The sequence below is a fragment of the Oncorhynchus masou genome, chromosome 21 (assembly GCF_036934945.1).
Source record: "Oncorhynchus masou masou isolate Uvic2021 chromosome 21, UVic_Omas_1.1, whole genome shotgun sequence".
Classification (NCBI taxonomy): Eukaryota; Metazoa; Chordata; class Actinopteri; order Salmoniformes; family Salmonidae; genus Oncorhynchus; species Oncorhynchus masou.
The window spans coordinates 7,027,242-7,033,758 of NC_088232.1; the positions used below are offsets into that span (position 1 = coordinate 7,027,242).

Consider the following 6,517-nt stretch of genomic DNA (forward strand, 5'->3'; position numbering starts at 1 on the left):
TACAAAGAATAATTAAAAGTATTTTTATGAGATTGTGATTTATTTGTTTTTTCAAGTCTAAATGCTCAACAATGTTTTTGTTGTTGTTGTGTGTGTACTCCTATAATTTATTGCAGAATAGCCTGTACATTGTGTCGCAGTAAAAGGGGGGTTCCATTCTACTCAGGAGCACTTGTTTCCAAATCCACAGAGTTTACACCCAGAGGAGCGTTTCTGCTCATTTTGTGGCCACACTTTAAAAGCCAATCAGCTCGTTCCAATCGTTTTTTCATATTGCACATACATATAGCGCTGGTTGTGTACAGCTTAATATCTATGTTCAATATGAAAAAAACTATTGGATTTAAGCTGATTGGCCACATTGTTTCAAATGACAAGTTAATGAGGGGTTTGTGGTTAATTACCCTCGTTTGATTTGAATGAAACTTTCCATACATGTTTGCCCATGGTAGTAGTGGTCAGAAAGTGACATTCTTGGACCTGAATGCCAAAACATTCACGAGATAGAGCTGCCCCTTTTTGCATACCCCACCATACCATGAGACATCCATATCTTCATCACTGGAAAATATTGTTGAGTTTGATACAATTTAAAAGCTTAAAAACAGGGTTTTCTAACTATTTAGAATTTCTTGAAGTAAATGTTTTTTTAAATAAAAAATCTAAAGTACTGTATCTAACAACACAAACTCAGATTTGTTTAATTTTCGCATATGTTGTAGTTTAGACCCTAATTTACATACTCTGAGGTGTATGTGTTGTGTCCGCCATCAGTTGAGACACAGCATACATAGTCTTGAATACAGGGTGGGCGTTATTTCAATCATATAAATATAATTCATAGAATGGGCCTATCCCTTCAGACCACTGCAATTTAGCTGGTACACCATTGATACTGAAATTGCTATTTTAACTTCCAATTCCTACTTACAAAAATGGCTGCCGGTCCACCCACTGAATATCAACTTAAATGGGAATGTCTGTTCTATTATCTATATTCCTATGATATCAATAGGTTTCATATGGAAGATTGACAGTAATTTAACTGATCTCTCATTCAAGTCAACATTCTCTGATATGTGGCCCTCCAACCATTTTTGTGGTACCATTTGAAAGTAGAAATGTCAATGTTATTCCCATTTTAGTACATTAATCAGCCAAAACATGACATCCACCATGTTTTCAAGAGCGTGCTGTCTCTCAACCGATGACGGGCATAAACACAAACATCTCAGATTATGTCAAATATGGTCAAAAGCTGCAACATATGTAAAAAAAGAAGAAAAAAAATGTTTAATTTGTTTTTAGATAATTGACATTAAAGTTTAAAAAAATTTAAATTAAACTTTAATTTCAGAAAATTATCAAATAGTTTGACAATCCTGTATGCAAGCTTATCTTTCCCAGTGAGGAAGACATTGATTTCATGGTATGATGAGGTATGCCAAATGGGACAACTTTGAGCACCTCCCTCTCCTGAATGTTCTGGCAGGTCCAAAATGTTACTTTCTGACCCCTTCTACCATGGGCAAATATGTATTGAAAGTTTAGTTCGAATCAAAAGGAGTGTGGGCAAAAAGTGATTGAAATCAAATGGCATGACCCAGAAGTCAACATGTTGTACACTGACTCAGTTTGAAGACCAGAAAGTCTGGAATATCAACTACAGGTTCAATATTTCACCTCAGTCATCACCTGAAGGTAACTTATAGGCCATTTACTGCAAACAGCTTGAGGTCAAGGAATGTAGACTAAACACAGTGACACGGTGACATACATCCGTATAAATACAGCCAAAGTCAATTATTGGGTGGCAAAGTTTGCTACAGCCATGTGAGATTCATAACAATAATACACATTGTGCCTGTGCTTAACTCCATTCCGTTTCTCTTTTATCCTGAAAAACTCCCCATACACATATCATGCAACCACCACTATGCTTGAAAATATGGAGAGTGGTACTCATTGTAATACAGATAATTGTATGTGTAGGGTAGAGGTGAGGTAGTCGTTCAGAAATCGTGTTAAACACTATATTATTGCACACAGTTATGGGGTTGTGTGTAGGCCAGTGACACAACTCATCTACATTTAATCCATTTTAAATTCAGACTGTAACACAACAAAATGTGGAAAAAGTCAAGGGGTGTGAATACTTTCTGAAGGTACTGTGTGTGTAATGGTTGTGGTGGAGTCTCTGTCCCTCACGGTTGGGTTCTGACTCAGGACTGGCTCCTGATGCATTGTCCTGGTTCAAGATTTGTGACCATCCGCCTCAGAGGTCGTCTCTCCCGCCAGTAACACTGGATATCAGCAGGTCTTCATGGACTGCAAACTGCAAACAAAGATTGTACAGAAAAGCAAAACGATTTATAAAATAAACCCTTTGCTTTACCCACAAACATGGCATATTATTACATGTTAACCACAGTCAAGCCCATCTCTAACACTGGGATTCAAGTACTTAACAATATGGAGCCAACACTACAAAAATAACCAAGTCTGTCAGAACAGTCAATTTAGTATTTCATTTCAAGAAAACGGCATTACAAATCACATGTATTGCACAAAACGATAAGTGACAAGAAGAATAACTTCTCACTATGGTAACACTTTTCCTTTTGTGTAAATGTGGTACTCTCGCTTTGATAAAATACATTTGAGAATACTTTAAAAAGGTTCAACATTACATAACACACAGCTTCACTACTTCATGTCAAGTAAACATTAAGGCACTATCATTATCTCACTATAAACACCAGTCTCTAAAGGGACAAAGTTTGTCACTTCATCAGTGAAGCATTTTTACAGACACAATCACACCAACCATCACCATATCTACTCTGCCTCATCATACTCATTATTTCCTCAGCTCACCTCATCTAGTTCCCTATACATCCAAAACCAACATAATTAACTACAAACGAATTAGTACTATATTACATGCTGTGCATACAGGCAAACAGCCTTTCTCCCTTATGGACCTTCAGGTGCATCTTCAGCTGGTGCTGGTGGGAGAACCTCTTCTCACACTGGGGACAGCTGTATGATTTCTCCCCTGTGTGGACCCTCTGGTGGATCTCAGCCTGTTTGGGGAAACTGAAGGCTTTCCCACAGAACGAACACAGGAAGCGCTTCTCTTTGGCGCTGCCAACTTTACATCTCTACTACTGTCATTTGTCATGGGCTTGTGTAGCCATTTAGTCTTCAGGCATTGTCTGAGGACAGGTTTAACATTAGGAGAGTGTGAGGAGGACGAAGGCCAGGAGAGTGTGTTGTCACAGGGTCCATGTTCCAGTTGATAGATCCTATAGAAGGCAGGCTGAAGGCAGCACCTGTTAGGGGGTTAACCTGAGGCGGCATCAGTCTCTGAATCACAATTATAGGAGCAGGACGGAACAGCTCTAGCCAAATATTTTCTCTCCCGCCGTATACTGTCCCCACAGACCACACCCTGTTGTCATGGAGACTAAGTTCGGTTGTCGTTTTGTGTTCAACTGTCTGTTTCTAGTTGTGGTTAACAGTTGAGGATGCTGTCCCATCCACTGACCTTCACTATGTTGCCTTTGTTCCTGGCTTGCTCAGTGATGTCGTCCCACGGGCCCAATGGAATTTGAGTCAATTACCTGGTCAAGTTTATAAATTATGTGTGTTTTAGTATGTAAACATAAGTTGAATTGATTTAATTTTATGAATGAAGAGAAAATAAAAGCCAGATCCATCACCATTCCCATTGAAGATCTATTACTGTATGTAGGCTATATGTATTTCTCTCTTACCTTGCTCCCCCATCTTTAGTCCACTCAGCAGGTCAATGCTCTCTGGTCCATCCTCTTCTCCTCTTTGACCAGCAGCAGATCAGGCTTCCCATCCTCCATGTCTACTGACTGTAAGAGATACAGAGTGAGGATGTTGGATCAAGAAATCTGATATGAGCACCCTGCTATGGAGCATCTTGTGATTGGGCAATGAGGGATTGCTATGAGTACTACGCAAACATGTTAGTTGATTTGATTACTTGACACTCTTCAATGGTTTGATAATTCAAAGACATGGTCCCACACTTAAGACAAAATCCATCAAGATCTGGGCCCGTATCCACAAAGAGTCTCAGTGTAGAAGTTGTGATTGAGGATTAGGTCCCCACCGGTCTACATAGTGTGGTGGAAATTCTACCTTGAACTAATAATGAAGAGGCAAAATCAATAATCAATTACTGTTATTAAAAACAATTATAATGAGGAGGCTGGTCGCACCACCCACGCAGGTGAGATGGAGTGAGACCCTCCTGTGCAAAGAACACAGGAGCATTTATATAGTCAAGCTACCCCATGCACGCATCTGCAAAACACGTGACACTATGTATGTGTATGTGTGTGTGAGGGGAGACAACTGGGTGAAAAGGTTGCCTCAGTCTGTCACAACTGAGTGAGGACAATACGGTCCAGAATGACAGGAAGTCACTCCAGACATACTTCATCTAAGAGTAGCTCAACGGTTCCCTCAAGTTGGGTAAGCAAGCGCCTTTGACTGTCAGCCCAGATTATGTATGGTCGACTTGGTCACACACACAAAGCATGAGTCTCTCACCCAGAAACAGGCTCCAAACAGAACAATAGCTCTATGACTTGTGTGCAGAAGATAACACTTTTCCCTGTCTCTAGTTAAGCTAAGAGGAACCAGTTAGTTTCTGTCAGTTCTTGGCTGAGCGCCCAGATATCATGGGGTCATGCTACACACACAGAACAGTTAGAACAGGCCTCTTATTAATGCACGCACACTTTTCTATCTTATGAGTTACTTTCTTTGACAATCTTAAGCCCAATGCCTGGGCGTAAAGACATATTTTGGTACATAAGCATTAGTAAGGTTAAACCTCAAAATGCCCTCACAAAAGTCTCATTCATTATGATCTAAAAGGCTAAACTGTTCCTAGATCAGCACGCCTACTCTGAGAGGGTTTGTGGATACAGACCCTGACCGAATACCATTCAGACAGTAGTTCACAGTGGGCTCACCTCAGTGAGACTGTGTGTGGTCCTGTGCTGCTCAGCTGGTTCCTCTGTGGGTTCAGGAGGAGATGTCGTCTGGTTGTCCTCCATGACCATGTTCCCCAGACCCTCCTCAAACCCCTCCTCCTTCACCAGCAGCACCTCTAGATCCTTCTCCTGGAAGAGATACCTGAGGGCGTGTGTAATCTGTATCAGCTATGTACACACATGTAAAGAAGATAACTTGGATTGCGTCCTACCTGACAGGTCGCTCCTACCAGGTGGCGTGGCGAGAATCTGTCTCCTCGCCACGCGCTCTCACCACTGGTGTCCCCCAGGGCTCTGTTCTAGGCCCTCTCCTATTCTCGCTATACACCAAGTCACTTGGCTCTGTCATAACCTCACATGGTCTCTCCTATCATTGCTATGCAGACGACACACAATTAATCTTCTCCTTTCCCCCTTCTGATGACCAGGTGGCGAATCGCATCTCTGCATGTCTGGCAGACATATCAGTGTGGATGACGGATCACCACCTCAAGCTGAACCTCGGCAAGACGGAGCTGCTCTTCCTCCCGGGGAAGGACTGCCCGTTCCATGATCTCGCCATCACGGTTGACAACTCCATTGTGTCCTCCTCCCAGAGCGCTAAGAACCTTGGCGTGATCCTGGACAACACCCTGTCGTTCTCAACCAACATCATGGCGGTGGCCCGTTCCTGTAGGTTCATGCTCTACAACATCCGCAGAGTACGACCCTGCCTCACACAGGAAGCGGCGCAGGTCCTAATCCAGGCACTTGTCATCTCCCGTCTGGATTACTGCAACTCGCTGTTGGCTGGGCTCCCTGCCTGTGCCATTAAACCCCTACAACTCATCCAGAACGCCGCAGCCCGTCTGGTGTTCAACCTTCCCAAGTTCTCTCACGTCACCCCGCTCCTCCGCTCTCTCCACTGGCTTCCAGTTGAAGCTCGCATCCGCTACAAGACCATGGTGCTTGCCTACGGAGCTGTGAGGGGAACGGCACCGCAGTACCTCCAGGCTCTGATCAGGCCCTACACCCAAGCAAGGGCACTGCGTTCATCCACCTCTGGCCTGCTCGCCTCCCTACCATTGAGGAAGTACAGTTCCCGCTCAGCCCAGTCAAAACTGTTCGCTGCTCTGGCCCCCCAATGGTGGAACAAACTCCCTCACGACGCCAGGACAGCGGAGTCAATCACCACCTTCCGGAGACACCTGAAACCCCACCTCTTCAAGGAATACCTAGGATAGGATAAGTAATCCTTCTCACCACCCCCCTTAATGATTTAGATGCACTATTGTAAAGTGGCTGTTCCATTGGATGTCAGAAGGTGAATTCACCAATTTGTAAGTCGCTCTGGATAAGAGCGTCTGCTAAATGACTTAAATGTAAATGTAAATAACACTTTCAACATGGCGTCCCGTGTGGCTCAGTTGGTAGAGCATGGCGCATGCAACGCCAGGGTTGTGGGTTGATTCCCACAGGGGACCAGTACGAAAAAGGTA

At 43.3% G+C, this 6,517-nt stretch overlaps 1 long non-coding RNA gene across 1 annotated transcript; it reads right to left on the reverse strand.

The window, feature by feature from the left end:
• Positions 1 to 42: 42 nt before the first annotated feature.
• LOC135507712 (uncharacterized) lies at positions 43 to 5,293 on the reverse strand. The gene is made up of 4 exons (XR_010450701.1): positions 5,019 to 5,293; positions 3,780 to 3,887; positions 3,551 to 3,626; positions 43 to 2,335 (listed from the first exon to the last, which is right to left on the reverse strand). It is a non-coding gene; the product is annotated as an uncharacterized LOC135507712 (long non-coding RNA).
• Positions 5,294 to 6,517: the final 1,224 nt, after the last annotated feature.